Raw genomic sequence first — 23,568 nt, forward strand, 5'->3', positions numbered from 1 at the left:
TTACCTGTTGATTCGGGAGCTTGGTTTTCAGACTCAGATGTACATGGTCGCGGGGGGTGGGGTTACTAGTGAGGACATAGGCTATTGAGGCCCTTTGAAAGATGCTCTTTTTTGAGTGATACAGTGGTTTATTTCATTAGCTCTTATCACCTTAGCAACAGTTCAACCAAACAGGTCATTTAGCATCATTCTGCAAAATATCTGAGAGACTGAAGTTTTTACTGAAGCTACTAAACTGTCCAAAGATGTTGCCATCATAGACACAATTGCTATCTGCAGGATAGGCATCCATTTTCATAGCTAAATTGTTCAAAAGGCACACAGAGGCACCATGATTTTTATGTTTCTTATTGTTTTTTTGTTTGTTTTCAGTGGATACTTAAAAATCAATTTATTTTTATTCTGGTGTGTACCAGGGGTATAGTGTTTGTTAGGAAGAAAACGCAATTTTAATTTAGAGGGAAATGGATTTTCTTTATCACAGAGAAATGTGGAATAAATGAGACACACAACAAATAAAATTCTCATTCTAGATCCCAGGGGTTGAGGTGGTGAGATGGGGCTGGCAGAGGGACAAGTTTAGAATTTGATACTTCTATTTGGATTTCTCCTTAGAGCTCTTAGTTGTCAATAAAAACCTCTTGGTAAGCAACACAAATGACCTAGTTATGCCTGTCCTGTTGAACGGGGTATTTAGAAGCCACAGAGTATAGTGAAATAGAGTTAAAGAGCCAGGGCTGCGGTTAAGTTCTGCCCGTCTACCTGTGTGCCCTCTGGTGTTCTGCTCCTCCTCTCTGGGCATCAGTTTCCCCATCATAAAATGGATTTTTAACAGTTCTTCCTTAATGTATGACTTTAAATTACCTGTTAAAATGCCTTATAGTTTGCCCATATCATCTTAACCAAAGTTTATTATAATTGAGAGTATAGCATCTCTGGGGAAATTTATGTTTAACTGAATGGATGGATAGGCACATTCATTTCAAAAGCCACATCTGTGATTTCTTTTGCACAGTTATTTTATCGCTATTTTGTATGCAAATCTCTTGCTAAAGTTATTTTAGGGGTGGGAGGTGTGTGAGAGAGACAGACAGACAGAAATAGATAGCAATGTCTACCAGTGCAACTTTATTCATATTCCTCATTGCCACTGTCTGTGATACAGCCACACAGGCTTCAATCCCTAATACTTGCCGTGATTTGCCCTGCCATGGAGTCTTTGCACATGTTGAAACTCACAGATTCCCATCACATTATGCTTGTTGTGGCTATCTCAAAATATCATTTATGTTCATCATTGGAATTATGCTGGTTATTAAACCTGCTGCCTTGATCTTGTTATTTAAGACATTAATAGAGAAGCATGTATATATAACTGTCAACATTCTTAAAGCATTTTGATTACTGTCATTCAACATGTCTGACTTCTGACTTCCTTTGTAATGCTGTGCATTTTGTCTTATGCATGTAAAGGCATTCTAAGAAGGGGTGCACAGCTTTCACCACATTTCCAAAGAGGTCTTTGGCACCACAAACCTCAAGAACCTCTACATTAGACCATAAGTGAGAGAGACAGGGGTTCTATCTGGCTGTGTTCATCAAGGTTCTTGGTAAACTTCAGGTAGTAAATAAGTACATGTTGAATGAATAAATGAAAAAAACTCCACAAGATTGGAATAGATAACCCTTCAATCAGAGATCTAGTTACTCGACATAACCTTCTGAGGCTCAATGCTTAGAAGAAAAGATGCACCAAATCTTGTATCTATTTAAAATGTTTTGGGCTGCAAAGAACAAAAACCTGGCTCAGGGTGGCTTGAATACCAAGGAGATGTGTGTGTTCTCATGTACAGGAAGTCACGATTCAGGTTCTATGTGGTCAGTGTCTCCAGGAGTCATCAAGAATTCATGCTCAAAATATGCTACTGGAGCAACTGGGGCCATGTACCTCTTTGTTTTGGTCTGATAGGAAAGAGAGACCCTAACTTTCAAGCATGGGGAAATAAATTTATCCTGTCAGTTTCCTTGAGACGAACTGGAAGAAGTGTCATTCCTTGACCAATAGTAGTTGCCAGGGTGATGCCATGTGTTCATTGGATAGGACTAATCAGTGTCCATCTCTGCAGCCAAGGAGAGGAAGAATAATGAACGATAAGCCATGCGGAAAAGAAGGAAGGGTGAAATGTTGCGAAGAAAACCAGCAGAGTGATTGGCACACAACTTTTCAGGAAGGCTCACCAGGGAACATATATTACCAGGAAAAAAAAAAAGGCATTCTGTTTGTTAAACAAACACTTATCTTTGGAAAACAGGATAAGGAGAGAGCATGTAAATAAAGGGATGATGCTTATGAGCAGCCCTGGCTTTGACGCCCTTGGAATGGAATTGCACACGGAAGAGGCAGGGAAAGTAGAGGCATCCCATTCTTCTGAAGAAAGCTTCCCCATCCCTCCCCTAGTCAGGTGACACTTGTGAATCAGGTTTTACAACCTGTGAAATAAAGGATGTAGAATGAACACCAAAATTTAACACAGCTCTTTTCTGTTTTCTCATGTTTTATTCTTCATATTAATTTAGTATCCATCTCTCTGATTATCATCTACCGAGATGAAAGAACTGAAAGTCAGAATGCTTCTCTCTGTAATTACTTACAGATGCATATGCCTACCACCAAAAGGAGAGATACCATCTCACAGAGGAAACAATCCACATCTCTTCTGTGCTCTCCCCTGCGCCCAGGCTTTCAGCATCAGGGACTACTTGGACATAATTAGCCTTCCATTGATTTCCAGAAAATGTAGTTCTCAGAATAGAAATCTTTATGAAGATGTGATTGTAGGTAATTTGCCTGTTACTGTTTCATAATAAAGAAAGTTATTTCAGAAGAAATTACCTTTTTAGAAGTTAGAATTCTCTAAGGTAGGCTGGTAGTCAATGAGGAATTCTTTGAAGCTTACAAGTTTTGTGCTTTGATGTGTCTTGTGTAAAATCGGGAGATTCTGCCATCACTACCACCGATCAGTAATTATTTTAGCCATTTATACTATTTCCAGAGGCTTTCTGGCATGTGGGGTATGAGTTGGTAAGTTAAGCTTTTAAAAGTTGTAGGTTATTCTGGTTGGCAAAGCATCTACTGACAGAATGAGTGATATTTTATAAACTCATTTTATTAGGAGAAATGGTAAAGAAAATCACAGGCCTCTGATTTCCTACAAATATGTAACGTAGACTGTACTTAAAAAATAAATTCTGCCCAGTTAGTTAGAGCCACCACCATTGAATATTGCACTAATGCCCAGATACATGCCCTTCGATCAAACTTGCCTATTTTCAGTTGATACAGTGAGCTTAGATTTCTTTCCCAAAGAGCTAGGCAAACATGGTGAAGTATAAACCTTTACTCATTTAATGAAGAAAAAAAAAAATCAGTCCATCAAATAAGCACTCAAGTCCACATGCCTGAGGCTGTCTTTTGTAACCTAAGGGGAGGAAGGTTATCACTAGTTGGTACAGTATGTCATTTATTGAAGGAAGTTGTTGCTGTTGTCTTAGTACCCCCAGACCCCAGATTTCTACTGTTTTATGACAAGTCACAGAGATCAGGACCCTTGATAGGCCATAAATAGCACTGAGGATTTCCAAGGGTTATTGTTCTAGGTTTCGTTACATCCCAGAGAAAAATTGTACAAGCGAGTTAAATTTCCAGAACAGCAGCTCACAGAGTTGGTGACTTATATTTATCTCTATAACACTATCACCTTCAAATACACTGTATGACTTATGTGCTTATTTTTTCCATCATTTTTCTCCTAACATCTGGAATGTTAGGATTTTTGTTTGTTTTCCTCCTACTGTTGTATTCGTCCTAGATTTCAATCATATGGGGAGGTGGGACTCAAGTTAATTTGACAATTTGGAAAGAAACTTTGGAGGTAATTTTAAAAAAATGTTAATACATGTTTAAGATTTTATTATATAACTAATTTTTAATGAAAACACAGGAAGATGTTACAGCCAATTCAAAGGAGAAATAAAAGCAGCACACATTTGTATGGAATAAAGAACGCTGAAATGAATGTGTAAATAGACACAAAATTGGCTTTTGCCTTGGGATAGGGGACAGAGAAGTCAACTGGACTTTCTAAATATACTGGGTAGAATTTATCTTTTTGTCTATAGACAGGACTTATTTTTCATTACTGTAAATTAGTCACAAGTTACAGAGTCCTAAAATTGTTCAAAGGTAATGAAAGAGAACCGATTAGATAACTTAGAAGGGTTTGTTCTTAAAAAAAAGAAGCATAACTTTCCATTGGAGATACTAGTAATTAGTATTATGCTTATTACAGTCTTGCTCCTTTTGACCAAAAATAATCTCAAAAAACGTTATTTGTGATCATAAAATAAGACTGGTCTTAGGCCTAGCCTGATTATTTACATAGGTGGAACAAGCATTCATTTACTACAGAGGATAGTTTGAGTTTGCTTTGCTGGAAGTTTTCATGAGGATTCTCAGATTGGATTTTTAAGGACTCTGTCATGTGCTATTCAAAGGCCAGGAGGCCAAGCCCAAGAAATTTTACCAGGTTTCTCCTGCATTATCTATGAATTTGGGCAAATTTCTCCCTTCTCAAGGTTCCCAAATTACCTCAACACTCTTGACCTGCCAGAAAATGACATTCCATACCCATAATGCTCAGATCCTGTAAAGCCAGGTACCTGGTCAGTTTTCTTGCAAAGGCTTCCTAAAAGGCCATCTTACTTTCTTACATGTGGCTTAGTATACCTGATTAACAGAACATCATCCTAAAATATGATATACCAGGCAAGGCTTTGGAGGCATACCAATATTTCCTATTACGTTCTGGTAGAAAAGGAAGACAGATACATTGAAACCATACAAATACATATTCTGTCATGTAAAGTAAAGGGACTCAATAAGAGTTTCTGAATTGAAGGTAGGAGAGTCCAGGTAAAAGTAGAAATCAGACGTCCTTTGCAAATGTCTCATTTCAGTTTACAGAAGCAGCCTACCAAATTGTTATGAATTATCAAAAGCTTAAGGAAATAGAAAAGTGCTTCCTTATCTAATCAAAACATAGGATATTAGGCTAACATCAATAAATATTGCAAACAAATAATGCAATAAAATCTCTTTCATTAGTTCATTCAGTCCTAGGTCATTAATTCTTGCTCCACTGGACTTTTGGGTAGCAATATCATGGAGTAGAGTTTTTGATTAAAAAGAAATCTGAAAATGTTGGTATCATCTGAAAAACTGCCCAAATGATGCCTTCTGATTCAATCCTTTTCCTCAGGGCCATAAGAGGGTTTATACCTGATTGCAGAGCTTTCAGGGAAGAGTCACAGAAAAACAAAAGCTGTCTGTAAATGACAGAGACTCAAAAGGCTGTGGTTATTATTGGCAATTTGCAAATGTGAAAGATCTAATGAGAGTTTATGTCAAGAATAATCCAGTTGACAAGGAAATGTAGTTGTTTCTGTGGCATGCAAAACGAGATAATAATCAATCAAAAATGTTTTTGATAAAATGTCTCTTAGAATAATGATTAAGGCTATTTTCAAAGAACAGAGGGAATGCTATATACGATTTATACAAATAGTGAACATAATTTTCACAGCAGAAAAAAATCTTGATACATAGCACGTAATAATCCTGAGGCATAATATACCTAGCATACTAAGAATACAGCAAGAATGTCAAGTAGAGAGATTACATAAGTCTGCAGTAGATTCTAGATAACTGCAGTTTTATAAAACTCCATAGGTAACATTGATGTGCATCCCCAGTTGAAATCTATTGGCCTAAAAAATGCTAGGTTTAAATTTAAAAAGTGAGGTTGTAGCCGAGTAAGCATTTTAGTAATAACTAAAATTATGTATGATAACACTGTATGGGGCATCAACAAAATGTTTCTGTAAAAGGCCAGTTAGTAAATATTTTAGGCTTGTGAGGTGTAACATCTCCATCACAGCTACTGAACCTTGCTATTGTAGTGCAAATGCAGTCACAGATAATATGTAACTCTTTGGGCTTGTCCGTGTTCCAATAACACTTTATAAAAACAGGTAATCGGCCTTATTTGGCTGATGGGCCATGTTGACCGATGTCTGAGGTATACTGTTGTTGCCTGTATCATCAGACAGACAAAGCATAACCAAGACCCTGACAAATAGAAACACGTTATGTGCAGTGAAGACAGTGACAGATCTCTTGGAACTTCCCCTAAGGAATATAATTTCGGAATATTTACATTAATATTCTTCAATGCAAATTTTATCTAGGGAAGCCTGAGCAACTCTTCTAATTTGACTTTTCCCATAAAACTCATAGTAGTAACAGAGCAAATGAACTAGATGACTCTTCTAGCTCCTCTTTTTTTATAAGACTAAAGAACAAATCCTTGTGATTTTCCAGGAACCCTCTATGAAACTTCAAAGATAGTTTTAGGTGTAACAGATGTCCTGAAAGCCTTATGGTTTTTTGTACATTAAAAATCTGATGATTAGGTGAAAGGAAAATTTTTTTAAAAATCAGAGGTGGGTGATTTGGACTGTTAAGATATGACAATAAAACACACAAATAAGCATAGAAAATCATACAATTGTGGAACACCTTATCTGTTTTATAAGTGAGGAAACTTTGCTTGCTTGTTTTCTTTTTCTTTTTGTGGGGACAAGGTCTCTCTTTGTCACCCAGGCTGGAGTGTGCAGTGGCGCAATCTTGGCTCACTGCAACCTCTGCCTCCTGAGTAGCTGGGATCACAGGCATGCACCACCACACCTAGCTAATTTTTGTATTTTTAGTAGAGACAGGGTTTTGCCATGTTGGTCAGGCTGGTCTCGAACTCCTGACCTCAGGTGATTCACCAGCCTTGACCTCCCAAAGTGCTGCAATTACAGGTGTGAGCCTCCTGCACCCGGCATTGTTTTCTTAATAATCAAGGACATAATGATGTCAATGTAAAGCATGGAAGTCACTCTGGTGAAAAGAAAATCTTTATTATCTAGACAGATTACACATAACAAAAATGGTAACACTTTATATTGCAGATGAAGATATTAGTCAGTAAACAAAGAAAATAAGCTCATCAAAATTGAGAAAGCTTTGCTAGTATCTTAACAGGTTTTATAGATTTCCAGATTCAGGCATTATAAAAACCAAGGCAAATAAGTTTTACTTTCCAAGTTGTGTCTGTGGTTCTGCTCTTTCATATGTGGAACAAAATGACACTTGATTTTAGGACAGATCTCAGGGCTGTTTCTGAGGCCAGAAATAACTTCATCCTATTACCGAGATGTTATTAATATGCAATGCTTTTATCTTTGCTATCCTCCTTTGCATCATTAAATAAGCATTGTAGTGGTTCTGTTTCAGTTGCCAACAGTGAGTACTGATATTTACAACCTAGAAGTAAAACCTCTTTGGAGTCTTCAATAAGTTTTCATAGTACAAGAGAGTAAGGTATGTGAAAAGTAAAAAGTAGTTAAAGAGTGTAAAGAAAACCAAAACAAAACAAAACAAAAGCAAAAAATACTGATTACTGTTGTCTTAGGACAAAACTACTCTTGGCCTTGGAAAAAACATGGAAATATATATAGTTCCATTTTTTTCTGAAACTAGCACCCCTAAGTCTAGGCTCAACCACTTACATAAATTTTATCTTGTAACCAAAGTAAATAGCCACTCTTGCACAGAGAAAATTGGCTGGGGAGCAGGGGGTGAATGATCGAGGACAGCTTCTCGTCTACCATCATTTCAGCAGACTCACAGAGCTCGTAAGCACACTTTTCTGTTTTTTTTTTTTTTTAGGTTTGGGGGTATATGTGAAGCTTTTGTACATACATAAACAAGTGTTACAGGGCTTTGCTGTATGTGTTATTTCATCACCCAAGTATTAAGTCCAGTAACCAATAGTTACCTTTCCTGCTCCTCTCCTTCCTCTCACCCTCCCCCAAGTAGGCCCCAGTGTCTGTTGTTCCCTTTTTTGTGTTCATAAGTTCTTATTATTTAGCTTCCACTTATAAGTGAGAACACACCATATTCTGTTTTCTGTTTCAGCATTAGTTTGCTAAGGATAACAGCCTCCAGCTCCATCATCTATGTTCCTGCAAAAGACATGATCTCATGCTTTTTTATGGCTGTACAGTATTCCATGGTGTGTATGTACCACATTTTCTTTATCCACTCTGTCTGTCATTGATGGGCATTTAGGTTGACTCCATGTCTTTGCTATTGTGAATAGTGCTGCAATGAATATTCACATACATGTGTCTTTATGGTAAAATGATTTATACTCCTCCATGTATAAACCCAGTAATGAGATTGCTGGGTCAAGTAGTAATTCCACTTTTAGCTTTTTGAGGAATCGCTTTCCACTAAGGTTGAGCTAACTTACACTCCCACCAACAGTATATAAGCATTCCTTTTTTTCTGCAACCTTGCCAGCATCTGTTATTTTTTGACTTTTTTAATAATAGCCATTCTGACTGCTGTGAGATGGTATCTCATTATGGTTTTGATTTGCATTTCTCTAATGATCAGTGATATTGAGCTTTTTTTCATATGCTTGTTGGTTGTATTTAGGTCTTCTTTTGAGAAGTGTCTGTTCATGTCCTTTGTCCACTTTATAATGGGGTTTTTTTCTTGTAAATTTAAGTTCCTTGTAGGAGCTGGATATTAGACTTTTGTCACATTCATAGTTTGCAAATATTTTCTTCCATTTTGTAGGTTTTCTCTTTACTCTGTTGATAGTTTCTTTTGCTGTGTAGAAGCTTTTCAGTTTAATTAGGTCCCAATTGTCAGTTTTTGCTTTTGTTGTGATTGCTTTCGGAGTCTTTGTCATTAAATCTTTGCCAATTCCTATGTCCGGGATAGTAAGGCCTAGGTTGTCTTCCAGGGTTTTTATAGTTTGGAGTTTTACATTTAAGTCATTAATCTATCTTGAGTTGATTTTTGTGTATGATGTAAGAAAGGGGTCCAGCTTCAATTTTCTGCACATGGCTAGCCAGTTATTCCAGCACCATTTATTAAATAGGAAGTCTTTTTCCCATTCCTTGTTTTTGTCAGCTTTGTCAAAGATTAGATGGTCATAGATGTGCAGCCTTATTTCTGGGCTCTCTATTCTGTTTCATTGGTCTATGTGCCTGTTTTTGTACCAGCATCATGCTGTTTTAGTTACTGTAGCATTTTATACACTTAACTTTCTACTGCTGCATGCATCCCTCATACAACTCCTCAAAGTGGCAAGAAAGAACATTTACAGGGACCAAAGATAGAGCCTCTAAATGAGGAACAAAAGCACTTAAGTCAGTAATTCACTGTTCTTAGAAATGATGTAGACATCCAACACTATAGAGAAGCAGGGAAGTCACATTTTAGATCATGAGGAAAGTGGGGTCCATAAATGAAATTTAATGCTGGAAGAAATAACAGCACATTAGTATACAGATAGGGATATCCAGTAGAGAGGGATAAATGTGGCTGCAGGGTGGGCTTGGAGATTGCTGGAACGATATTCTTGAACAGGGCAGAGTAGAGGAGCTCTAGACCACAAGTGAAACTTGAAGAGCTCGTGGAACAGAAGATGAGCCTTTCCTCCACATTAGCAGGAGGAAAAAACAGAGCAGGCACAGGTATGGGTAGGTGGGTGAATGTGGGGTTAGAAGCTGGTGGAGAAACTTCTGTTCTATGAGATAGAAATGGAGTAAATGAAGGCCAGGGAAGGAGATGTTGAGCTTTTGAGGAGAGGGGACAGTGGATGAAATCATCACCTAGAGAATAAAAGCATGCAGGGCTAGAAATATAGTATGATCATGGAGTGACATCAGAAGCCCACTTGGAGTGAGTGGTAAATTTAAAGTAAAACCAGCCAACATTAGAAACCTACTTTGACAACCACTCCTTTAAAGAAGGAAAAATAAAACAAGTGACACCAGACAGAATTAAGTTCTGGATATAGCCATCCCATTCATAGCTGGGTATTTCTGACAAATAGATTCCCAAGGTTTTGATGCTGGTTCTTGGTTGACGTGGTTTTACTTAAACAGACTTGAGTGCCTTCCTATGCTGGATGTTTACATTTTAACTTTCTTTTTTTCCATTTTGGAAAGAGGGGTGGTCATTCAACAAGTACTTTTGAGCGTCTGTCTTATTGAAGGTAGGGCACTTGGAAGAATTCTTGGTTAACTGCCTTGGACTAAAAGGTACTTAAACTTTAAGTCTACAGCAGCATAGGACTTTAATCCCAAGTGGTGGCAGTTATCTCTTGGAATCATTTCTTTAAAAATGTGCAAAGCCACTCATGAATTGTCTGCTGAGTAAAGAATTAGCCATAAAAATGTGCAAAGCCACTCATGAATTGTCTGCTGAGTAAAGAATTAGCCATAAAAATGTGCAAAGCCACTCATGAATTGTCTGCTGAGTAAAGAATTAGCCATAATAGAGATGCTTTTTAAAGTAATTGGACCCCCAAACACTAATTGATGTGAAAGCTCATTACCAGGCATTGCCAGCAGCTCTGCTGTCATTGGTTCCAGACTAGTTAAACAAAGTAATTAATTACTCTATCAATGAAACAACCAGATAGATGATAGGATTTTTTAATTGCTGTGGTGTCATAAGGTATTTTTCATTTATGTTTTCATTTCTATTAAAATACATAGCTATGGCCCTGAAATCACTACTTAGAATTTAACAATTTTGGAGGGAATTTTTAGTTTTCCATGGATAATTCACCTAACAAAAAGAAGTACACCAGGAAAAACATCAGCTATTGCAAAAGTGGCAAAATGGATTAGGTATGAGGTATATCCAAAGGAAGCATCTTGGGATTTTGTGGAAGCATCTTGGGATTTTGTGGAAGCATCTTGGGATTTTGTGGAAGCATCTTGGGATTTTGTTTCTTATTTTCATGATCCAGGGCATTATATCCAAATTTTAGGCTTCCATGGCCTCCCGATAGTACCCAAGGCCACATGTTCTTAGAGGTGAAAGATGTTTGTTTTTAGTTTTGTTTTTCCCGTAGTCATCACACTATGCACTGGAGTGAAAAATTACAACCAACAGGATATGGTTAGTGAAAACATTACTTTGGCCATCTTGGGCTGACCAACTGAAAAACAAGAACAAATAACAACAAAATGATAGTTAATGTATAATTTTTTTTTGGTTCCCTAGGCGTAGCTGAGCCAATAGTATTCTGTCTGTCCTTAAATATTTAGATAGCATTTATAGGCTGTGATGCTAGAGAATATATTGAATAGCCTTGTGTCTTACCTCATGGATCACATCCAATTTAATTCTAATGTATATGAGTATTTCCGACCTTCTGCACATTAGTTAAGTTTGCTGAGCCTCATATTCCTCACCTGTTAAGTGGAGATGCTAATAGTACTTATCTTCTTGGATTATTGCGAAAGATTTAAGGAATCTGTCCCCTAAATACCTTGGAACAGTGCCTGGCCAATAGTGAGTGATAATAATTATTATGTGAAACTGTTGCCGTAGTGTATCAAGGGGCCTATAATTTGGTAGAGAAATAAACTATGTGCAGTGAGAAACAAGGAATTTAGGGAAGAAACATGGGGATGCAGAAGACTCCTTATGAAACAAGAAATGGCTTTGTATCAAGTGCTTCCTCCAAGATACCTGTCATCCCTCCATTCTCCCTGTCTCCACTGCTGCCACCTATCATCATCATGCATCATCATCATGCCTAACAATCAGCCAAGAAGGTATAGAAGACAGAGGCCAGAGAGAAACAGGGACAGCTGTCATAGACCTACTGGAGCTGAAATGGACCTTTGTGATGTTGAGGTCAAGCTTCCCAAGAACTGGATAAGGAAACTGGAGCCCAACTAGAATAGCTCTGTTCTTGCTCATAAAAGTTGCCCGATGGATTGAATGCATTAGCATCAACTGGGAGCATTGTAGAAATGCAGACTTTCAGGCCCCACCCAGACCTACCAGATCAGAATCTGCATATTAGCGAGATCCCAGGTGATCTACATATGCCCATTAAAGGCAGAAATGCACAGCTCCATCTTGCAAAGAGAAATCTGGAGACGTGGAACATTGAAGTTAATTCATAGTATGAGAATACAAAAATCATACATGTTTTTAAGAATCTACGAACAAATCTGTAAAAATTCACCATTCTCATGAAGAATATAATAGGAAAAGCTATGGACTTAAAACCAATAGCCCAGAATTTTGATTCTGACTTTTGTTACCTTGAGGTCCTTTGACCTCTCAGACTTCTCCCATATCTCTATGGTTTTACTAGATGCCTTCTCACACCCTTCTGAAAGTGTTGGTTAGTAATTCTATTGTCATGGTATTAATAATATAGCATGGTAGAATGGCTAGAAAGTAGCCCAGCAGTTAGGAGCATGGATGCCAGAGCCAGATTCCAAAGGCATCAATACCAGCTCACCACTTTTGGGTTATGTGCCCTTAGTCACTTTTCTTTAACCTCTCTGTCTCATCTATAAGATAGGTGTGGCAACAGTAGTAACTACTTCCTGGAGTTTATGTTCAGAATTAAATTGAGATATCATAAAGTGCTTAAAACCACTGGACAACATGTATTTCCTATGCCAGGCCCTGGGCTAAGATGTGGAGAAGTCAAAGATGAGTCCCTGCCTTTCAGGAGGAAACTCTGAGCTGAACCTCCTAGGAATGAGTGGAATCAGGGTAGGTCTGGATTTACAGTGCCCAGCCATGTTTAGGCGGATCAGGAAAATACTAAGCTCTATCTCACAGAGGAAATGGGATATATTTTACTTGGAGAAGATAAGGAAGCTAAAGAGACCTAATAGCTGTCTTCAAACACTGGGCTGGCATAAAGTTGAGGTTCAGACTTCTCCACGTGGCATCAGAGGGAAGAATTAGCATGAAGGTTAAAAGGAATTTTGGAAGGATAACTAGTAAAGATTTGGGAAATGGCCATCCATATTTGTTAATATCTGGGAAGAATTAGATTTTAGAGGAGAAAAAGAATTTGGGCACCAAGGAAAGAATTCTTGAAAACAGCTTCAGTAAAACTGCATGAATTTGAATTAGTTTGTAAAGAGGACCAATTAGATTCAGTGAAAGATCCATTGCTTATCTTTAAAGAAGCAGGATTTCATTTCTTTCAACTCTGCAGAGTAACTTGAACCAATTACTTTTGCAGAGTAAACTAATGAGCTGCTTTAATGAGCAGATAATATGAACATATAATTATCAGCAACATGAATATATAGTGTTTCCAAGTCTTTTTTTTTTAACATATTTATGTTATGTAAAGACAGTAAAAACTATCTCCCAACATATTTACCCTTCGAGTTTTCCTGGGAAACACTTTTCATGAGTTAAGTTAAATTCTACTTGTCTCACTTAGTCTCAAAGGACATGAATTTGGGGTCAGTGGCTACCAGATTAATAAGGTTTTACTTAGATAGTAAACATATAAACAGTGAAAGTGTTTGGTTTATTTTATCAATAAGAGATTTCCCTCCATTGCTCTTCTCAAACTGCTAGATAGGATTTAGTCTATGCATTCAAAATTCCAGCCCTAACGTACATATATCATGCATATTTCAACAAGATTCAATTATAGCTGACAAAACATTTGTAAAGGCGGCTAGATTCTAGCCCAGATGGTGGCTGGGCTTTTGATGAACACTCTAAATATGTGGCATTATTCATCCCTGACGCTCAGAAAATAAACATAAGGTACCACTTCTCCCAGGGCAGGGAAGTGGAGAAGAAAATGCTCACATCTTCCCAACGTACAGAGTTGTTTTCCCCTAGAAGTTTCAGAATGCTGACATTTTGCTTTAACAACAAGGGAAGATATCTCTGAGCATTCTCCTGAACACATATGATGCCTTCCTGTGGAAGTTAGATAATCTGGGCCTTAATTTCCTCTCTAAGGCCCCTTCCAGATGATCATCTTATGATATCATTTTCTGAACTATTTCCAAAGATACTAAGTCTCAATTTCTGACATCAAGACCTCACATTTTAATATTTTGACAGATATACATACTGTATCTTGTAAGTTGTGGTATAGGGAAACTCTGCGAAAACATTTTTAGTAGAAGTTTTGATACCACTGTTGTTTAACTTGGGTCAAATGTTAATTTAAAAATTAGTTGTTGAATGAAAGTGCCTGAACCATAAAGGCAGTCATTGGATTTTTTTAAAAATAAAAATGTCAGCTGGGTGCAGTGGCTCGCACTTGTAATCCCAGTACTTTGGGAGGCCAAGGCGAGCTGATCATCTGAGGTAAGGAGTTGGAGACTAGCCTGGCCAACATGGTGAAACTCCGTCTCTACTAAGAACTACAAAAATTAGCCGGGCATGGTGGTGCATACCTGTAATCGCAGCTACTCAGGAGGCTGAGGCTGGAGAATTGCTTGAACCCATGAGGCAGAGGTTGCAGTGAGCCGAGTTCATGCCACTGCACTCCAGCTTTGGTGACAGAGTGAGACTCTGTCTCTAAATAAATAAAGAAAGAAATTGTAATATCCTGATAAACAGCACCCAGGTAAATAATCAGAACATCACTAACATCCCAGAGGTGCCCTTTTCCCCCACTTCCAGTCACCATCCCTCTGTAGTTTGGAGAAGAATGCACGTGCAAGGAACAACCCAGAATCTTCAATCTTGGCCCATTCCTCAAATGGATTTACAGGAAATGGCCAAGTTCAAGAAGAATATCTTTCTAGCATTTTCCTTTCAACTGTGTTCTTCTACTTAAAACATATAGTTGGGTTTGATTTTATAATCTAGTCAGTAAACTTAATATTTTACTTTGGTTTTGAGTTTGTTATTCTTGATCAATCCAATAGAAAGCAAGAAGGAAACAGTCAGCAAATATATAATTTGTTCATTTTTCTCTTCCACATTAACCTGTTAGACAATTTTTTTAGTTGCTCTGCCAATTACAATTTATAGGCATTCTTGAATTAAATTCTAATAAAAATCATTACTTTCATCAATTTTCTGATAATGCTAGTATTTTGAAAGAGTAATTTAGTCAACCCCCTTCCTTATTTTTATGTCATTGTGCCATACACTTTAAACCCCAAAGTCAGTATTATTGCAAAATAGATTCATTTGTATTAACCCACCTATTTATTCTTTCTGACTCTCCATTTCCTCTTGAATCTCTGAACTGTGATGAATCTCTGAACTGTGATCTGACTTCAGTTTTTATTCTATCTGTGTCATACCCTTTGGGCAGTGTTTGTAAATTTAGTTACATTTTAAAGGTGGCATCTTGCGGTCTTTGACTACATTGTTTTTACTGAGAATTCAGTTTCTTTTTTATTTGAAAGTAATATGTCTTTTTTTCTTTACCTATTTTCAATGTTTCATCTTCTTTTGTATGCATACATGAGTATATGTGTACATATGCATGATATGTGTGTATATGTGTGTATTCTTCCTCCCTTAGAGTTTGTAACACTTTTTAAATCTGTGTGTCACTGTCTTTCATCATCTCTTATGAGTTTTGGAAATTCTCAGCCATTATCTATTTAAATATACTTCTCCATTCCCACTTTCAGTTTCTACTGGGACTCGAAGTTTAGGTAAATTAAAATGGCTTACTTATTTTTCCCTTACAGTTCCATACATTTGTGGTTTTGGTCATTTTCTCTTGAACTCTGTTTACTCTGCCATTAAAACCTCTACACTAAATTCTAGATTTGTTGCCATTTCTTTTTAATCACATCACCTTGAATACCTAAGAATACCTGCTGAATACCTTATAAAATAGGTTATATGGATAATTTGAGGTATTTTTCCTATGGAAAACTGACTTCTGCTTCTGAGTAAGGCTGGTTTTTATGAGGGTGAGTATATTTCTATGTAGTCTTCCTAGCTTATGGCCCTTTGAGGTTTCAAACCAAAGCCTGAATTTTATAAGGTTTTCCAGAATAAGCAGATGGCTCTTAGGGAAAAATAAAATAGAAAGGGGAGGAGGAGGGACTACTCAAAATACCAGGCTTGCCTCTCTCTGATTTTTCTTTTGGCTTGGTACCTTTTCCCTGTAATTCTTTTCTGTCTTGTTAACTCTTCAATGCCTTGAAGAAGGTTTTATGTGTGTATGAGTGTATATGTATATATAGTATATATTACATATAAGCATATAACATATTTATATATACTTGAATACTTATAAATGTATTACATATATAAACACACACACATATATAGTAGATAAGTAGATACATAGTGATATATTTTTAATTTTATTCAGGTTTCTAGTTGTACTCAGTAGAAAGGTTGATCTGAAGTAGGTAGCAGGCTACTAGGAGAAGTGTCCTGAATTACCATGTTCAATAATGCTCTATTTAGAAATTATTTTATTTGAAGGTCAAATGAAAAAACAAGTTTCCTTTCCAAGTAGACAAAACAGTGTCTCATGCTAATAGACTTTACTGCCGGCATCATTTCGCACATATTTTTGAAGCTTCTTAAATGAAAACTACACAATTCTTTAAACACTAAATGCACCCTTCTGCCCCCCGACAAAGAAGTTTTCTTTACCGTTAGAATAATTTCAAGTGCATAAATCCATGCTTCGTGTGCTTCCTACATCTAACTTAGACTTATCCTTCATGAAATGTTAAATCTCAGGACGCTAATCTGGAATGCATGTTGTGTCTGGTCCAACTAATATTTAGATGGTTTCACTCACTGCTCAAAACTTTCCCTAGGTCCATCAGGATCCAGCTAATTTCCTCATTGTCTATGCAGCTATCTTTCATGACTCCAGACACACTGAGCTTTCCTGCTGCAACCCTCAAGTGTTTGTTCATTCACTAGTGAATCATGCAGTTGTTTTCTGTATGTTTTGCTTTTTTAAAGCAATCAAATATGTATAGCTGATCTTTTCTTTGGATTTATAATAAACTTCTTAAAAAGTAGGTAAGACATATAAACAGGCCTCAATCTTTTGATCACAATGGAAAATCCTAAAATTACAAACTAATGAAACTCCACCTCAGATCAGATAATAGATTTACTTCAGTTTTACTGTGATAAATGACTTCAGGATGAAAAATCTGAAAGTTTTTAATTAAGTGAAAGTTGTGCTTTCTGGATGGAAAGATTATTAGCTCTAAATTAATACGTAGATTCAATGTAATTCTGATAAGAATTGTAATGGAATTAAACTAAGTCTAAAGTTAATTGAGAAGAAGAAAATAATAAAGACAAGTTTGAAAAAATAGTGTTAGTGACTTACTGTATTGCATGGCCAGATATATCAAAGCTAGCATAATTAGAATGCTAGTGATGTTGGTGTAAGGATGGATAAATGGCTTTACCCATTTATGCTGGAGGTTGCAATTCTTTGTGTGTATGTGAAAAATCAGACCTTGGCAATGACCTTGAGCAGTAGGATATAAATAACTCCCACAAGCTTAGCGTTCCAATAATGAAACACTAGGCATAAATAGGTTAATGGGACAGAATATATGGTATAGAAACAGACTCATGCATATGAGAAAGTTTGGTTTATAATAAACGTGTCTTTGCAAATCATGAGGATAAGATGTTTTTCTTATTTTCATGCATAATGTTGGGTGTGCTAGATATCCATTATGGAAGAGAGAAAAATTTCAACCCATACTTCATGTCTTGCAGAAAAGGGAGACTACAGCTAGATAAAACAGCTAAAAGTAAAGAGAAAAATCCCATAAATATAACACAAACTTGGAAAAGCATTGGAATCAGAATAACTTTCTAAGTAAAACAATAACCCAGAAGCCATAAAGCAAAAGATCGACAGAATCAACAAAAATATTATTAGCAAACAAAGAAACAAGAAAATACAAAGAATTCCTGCAAGGAAAGGAAGCAAAATACAGTACGGAAGGTAAATAAATGCAACAGAAAACTCTGAGACAGAGTGAACAGAATTGATATAGCCTTATGAATAAAACAACATTATGAATAAAACAACAGCGCAAGTATCAAGACATTTAATATCTTACCAGAGATAGGAAAGAGTTTGGAGGGGACTTGGGGAAGTCTCTATAACAAACTATTCCAAATGTCGACCTTAAGGGTTGTTTTTAAGTCAATCAAAACAATTTCAACCCATCAATAAATAGCTCAGGACAATGTGGAGGAAGGGGCTGCAAATGTTGCAATTAAAAGTGCTAGTCCTGGATTCTTGTGCCTGGATGCAAATTTAGACTCTGGGCAAATCTCTTAAACTCTCTTGTGCCTTAGAGTTTTCATACACAGTTGGAGGAGCAGTGGTTAGAAATACCTATAGCACAGAATTATTGAAGATAAGAGCTAACAATGCTTAGCTCAGAGGCAGGCAAACAAGTGCATAATAACTGTTGGCTGATATAATTATTACTTTCATTTTTTATTTCATTTTATTTAGAGCCAAGAGCCAAAACTCCTCCTGCATAAAGAAGGTGGGGGTTTTAATAAACCACTTCATCATTCTGGGCTTCAGTTTCTTCATTTGTAACATGGAGAAATAATGTTAGGTAGGGTTAGTGTGATCATTAAATTCGTTAATATTTAGTAAGTTCTTTTACCTTTGGAATTTGCATGGTATTCAGTAACTGCCATTACATGTTTGTTAAAAGAAAAATATTGTGTCTAGTTAGCCAAAAATATTTCAAGCAATCAAAAATATGAGCTTAAATGCCAAAAGGAACATTTAGTAAATGTGACCACTCTCAAAGTGCTTAAAGAAAAGGAATAGGACAACTTGGGTTTTTTTAATTATTGTTATTATTTGTGTTTAATGGTAGTTTATTTTCTGTTGCCATTTGTGACTTTAAGGAACCCAATCATCACAAATTGAGTGAGAGTCGGCTCTATTAAACTGAGTCTGGATGAATGTCTTTTTGCAAAGTCTCTTTTCACTGTAACCTAAAATTCCCCTTATGACGAGCCAACACAAACGCACATCTCTTTCCCAGAAGCTGTCAAGCAACTGCTCAATCTGCTCACTCCTTTAGGAGAACACACCTTGAAGGGTGACAATTACAGTGGGCTGGAGGTGCCAACAACTGCTTCCTGATGATAATACAGAAAAGCCATTAGAAGGTCCAGTGCTGTTGACCTTAGGCATTGACCTGCATGTAGAAACTGCCAACTGCTAGACTGTTTGTTAGAAGAATGTAAATATTTAATGACTGATGCTTTGTAAAAGTGTCTATCACCAGAGGTTCAGAGATCAAAAAAAGAATTTATTTTCAGAAAATAGTTCTATCTTTCCGTGGAGGGTGTATAGGTGGCTTTTCCTTTGACCATCATGCTAGAGAGGACAAGGATAGACACAGATGGGACAGGAAAGGAAGGGAGCCTGAGATGTTCAGGAAATTAGATGCACTAGACTTATTTTAGTCGGCCCATTTTGCAAATATGTGTCACGAAATGCTGTAGTCCTTAATGAAGATAATTAAATGTAATTTGAAGACAAGTTTCTCCTCTCTAGTGGTGACACAGCTCCTGCCAACAATTTAGGTTATCAACATAATGTGAAGACTAAATTGGCCCTAACTGATGAAATTGAAGAATTGGGATGTTACTCAAATGCCAGGTGTCAATAAATGTTTAAATTGGACAGTACAGTGGCTCCAAGTCAGACCGTGTACACTTACAAGTTAGGGAGAAATGGGCGGATTTCAGAAAAAGGTCAGCCTTGGCATAGAAGGATCTGCCTCATCTCGGGGGATTCAGCAAAGGCCCAAACCAAGACATTCCAGGCCTATATACTAAACTGTAGAATGTAACAGTTGATTTTTCGAACAAAATGCAAACTTTAGAGGTGACTTCAAAAGCTGTAGAGGGGACGGTCCTGCAAGGATAGTTGTTAACTGCCCTGTTTTCCTCATGTCTTCTGAGGAAGATCAGTGAATGTGGAAGTATCCAGAGATCTATTTTGAAGGAAGCAAATCTACTTATGGCTAGATTCAGTGTGGGGTGCTTACTGAAGGTTGATTTAAAGAAACCAATGGAATGCATATCTGATAAAGAAGTTGGGACAAGGAAGGCTTATTGAAGCTTTGTGTTTTGTCAACAGTCCCGCAACCTTTTGTGCCTTCTATTCTAAGTTCACCTTCCTCAGTAGTCATGGGATCTGGCCTTAATTCGGCATGATGACTGAGAGAGCTCTTGGCAAAATACTTCTGCAGTCCAATGACGTTTTTCTTAAAAGTCTGCCTTTGCCTTATTTTAGAAATGACAGCCTGTGAACTGAATATAGACCAAAAATCCTGACCACTCCTTAGACTTTCTTTACCAAGTCTAACTGTCCACGTGCTTACTTGCCTGGCCTCTGGGGAACGCTGAGTATTCACCAACCGTATGAATAATTAGAAGATAAGAAAGATGGTTAAGACTCATTAGCAGTGTTTCAGGACTGAAAGAAACATTATCTGAACAAAAATTTTGCTTCCAGCATTGCCAGATTTAGCAAATAAAACTATAAAAAATGTTTTAGTGTAAAATATGCACTATTTGGGGCACACTTATACTAAAAATTCATCCATTGTTTATCTGGAATTTAATTTAATGGAATGTCCACTATTTTATCTGGCAAATAAAATAAGAATTTTATCTATTTGCTCAACTAAATACAATTTATGTTGGGGACAGAGAGTTATGTTTTAGGATTTTAGAAAGATTAAATATTAAGTGAATGTCTCAGTGAATTATGACTTATAGCCATAGCTATATTACTTTCAGAAAGAAAGCTACACTGAGGAGAGTGAAATGAGAAGAACAGCACTCCTCATTTTATATTTGAAGCAGTCTTAATTTATAGTTACACCATACCAGGCAGTGCGGCACTTGGGCCCAGAACCAATATTATATATGTGGTATAGATAAATACATATGTGTGGGTTTATTTCCAAAATGACTTTTATATGCTGGTGGAGATGTGGCATGTGTTACTTTTCTCTTCATTTTTATGTCTGGTTATAGAGTACAGAAATTGCTTTAAAATGACCCAAATTATAAACTACCATTAGCAACTCTTGTTTGGGAGCACCAAACTGCATCTTCTTGCCTGTTATGCTAGAGCAGCCTTGTCCAGAGTTTCAATAATGTACCTCTTTTTTCCAGTGGTGGAACAGACCCTGGTAATGGTAAAAACCACAATTACTTTTGCACCAACCTAACTAATATTCTTGCCACAGCAGAGTGGGGAGAAAAGCCTGCCATAGAGGAGGGGGTGAATAATTAATTTCCAGGGTGTCGTAGTCGTAATCCAACACAGATTTTCATCTCCTCCTTTTTATACTGTAGAAACGGGATGCATTTCCCACCCCACATGAATTCATACCTATTTTTATAGACTGTAATGTCTCCCTAATTGAACATAACTACCAGGGATATGGGAATGATTGGAACTTGGCAAACATCAGTGAAACGGCAGACTCCTTATAATGACATTTGTTTGAAATGAGGAGCTACACATTACATTCCAAAGTGACCAAATCTCAATTTAGCAATAACCGTAAATGTATGCTGTGGAGAGTCGAGAATTTCATGGGCTCAGAAGTAAGCCATGCTTGTTTTAGGAACTATGATGAAGCCAGTGGTTTCCATGGCTACCATTTGCACTAATTGTGATACATTAGTAGCAACAAGAATTGGATGTCTCAAGTCATTTAGTTAATTAAACACAAACGTGGACCCTGCCAAAAGAATTATGGATGAAATTAGCATCTACCGGAATGCACCTGTAAAATGTGACGTGCATTAGTCCTGTCAGCTGGGGGAGGGGACGCACGATGGAGTTGAAATGCTTGTGTATTCTAAACATGTCTTTCTTACCCATATCCAGTTACAGAACCACTTTATAATTTATTTTTAAGATGCATCCTCAAATGAAATACAACAGCACTGATCAAAGCGACATGTTTTTTTTGTTGCTGCTATGACCAGTAAAATATATGAAATTTCACATGGAGGGAGGTGGTAGCTCACAGCAATTACAGAAAATGATGAAACAACAGATTTGCCACTAACACACTGAGATCCTGAAAATAGGAGTTTATAATGGAAAAAGCTGACACAGGCATAACTGTGGCAGCCAGCTATGTTTTGACATCATTGAAAGCCTGGTGGGCTTTACATCAAGAGTAGCAAAAATATGATAGATCGGATTGAGATACATGAAGATGGGATTGTTAAATTCTACTTGTGAATCTGGGCAAATGCTAGAACAACAACTCTATCCTCATCAGACTTTATAAGTGTACGTCTACATCCATTATCTCTCAGCATTCGCAGTCCTGGGAAAAAAGATGTCACGGGCTCAATTTTTCAGACGGCGGAGCTGAGACTTGGAAAGGCAAAATGATTTACCCAAATCGCCATTCCAGGGCTATTCCTGTCCCAAAAGCTGCAGACCAGAGTTTGTAAAGAGCCAGGGGTTGATATTAGATGTGTCAGTTTGTTCAGTCATTCAACAAACTTTTGCATTAAGCACCCACTCTGTGGTAGGCACATGGGATAAAAAGGCAAGCAAAACTCCAGTCCTGAGCCTTCCCTTCATATTGTCTCTATGTTGTGATGCCTTTTCTTTCAAAATGCAACAGACTGCCTTGGCTGTGAACAAATCTGCTTTCAGTGTTCAAACATTTTACAGATATCAGTTAGATGCATTATCATGTGGGAAGGCTACAATGATGAGTGAAATAGACATGGCCCTCATTTCAAGAAGCTGTGGTCAGATTGGGGAGACAGCTGTTCTTTATGTAATCCCACAAATAGAAAATTGCAACTGTGTTAAGTGCCATAAAGGAGAGGCGAGAGGCATGTGACACTGTGGCGTAGAGAATAGGGTGGAATTGACATATTTTCAAGCAGGGATGGAGCTGAAATCCCAAAGAAGGCTTAGCCAGGATTCAGTAAGGGAGGCAGAACCTGTAGGTGGTTGCCGGAACTGGTTAAACAGTATATGTAAGGCTGCCTCGGTGTCTTACACTGGAACTTGAAGCCCACAATCAGCCAGTGAAGTTTAGAAGAGGGATGTAAAGTGAAAGAGAGCATGGACAAACCAGAGTCCATGAGGGCAGACTGAAACCCGTGTCCGTGTTATTTCCTCTGACCTTGATGGTATGTCATGGTGCTAACCACACACCCTGCTGCCTGTAAGTCAAAGAAGCTGAAGGAGGTTCCAGGGGAAAGTGGGGGGTTGCAGGCCCAGAAGATAAGGTAACTATGGGCGTCAACTACGAAATGGTGAATGCTTCACTCCTGCTCTCCAAATGCCATGTGGCAGTCTTTCTTGTGATCTACCTTAACTGGAAACATCCAAGAAAGGGAAATCTGGGAAATATAATTCAGCATAGCTAAGTTGACACGTTATAAAGGCACACATGAGAAGCAGAGGTAATGACTTGTTCAAGACTCTGTCCTGAAGGATGATGAGCAGCCATGGAAGGAATGAAGGAGACCAGTCTGCAGAATTAAAGAGGGATGGAGACTGAAGGATGTTGTGCAGCCATGGAGGGAATGAAGGCGAACAGTGTGCAGAATTAAAGAGGGACAGAGACTGC

At 37.5% G+C, this 23,568-nt stretch overlaps 1 protein-coding gene and 1 long non-coding RNA gene across 5 annotated transcripts in view; one reads left to right on the plus strand and one right to left on the minus strand.

Moving 5' to 3' along the window:
* LOC134758028 (uncharacterized) overlaps positions 1–14,553 on the minus strand; it is a 94,474-nt gene extending 79,921 nt beyond the window's left edge. Inside the window, exon 1 of the long non-coding RNA XR_010132746.1 lies at positions 14,386–14,553. This is a non-coding gene — a long non-coding RNA (uncharacterized lncRNA). The remainder of the gene's footprint in view (positions 1–14,385) is intronic.
* GRM7 (glutamate metabotropic receptor 7) overlaps positions 1–23,568 on the plus strand; it is an 892,306-nt gene that overhangs the window by 750,104 nt on the left and 118,634 nt on the right. The window lies entirely within an intron of this gene.

This window comes from Gorilla gorilla, chromosome 2 (assembly GCF_029281585.2).
Source record: "Gorilla gorilla gorilla isolate KB3781 chromosome 2, NHGRI_mGorGor1-v2.1_pri, whole genome shotgun sequence".
Classification (NCBI taxonomy): Eukaryota; Metazoa; Chordata; class Mammalia; order Primates; family Hominidae; genus Gorilla; species Gorilla gorilla.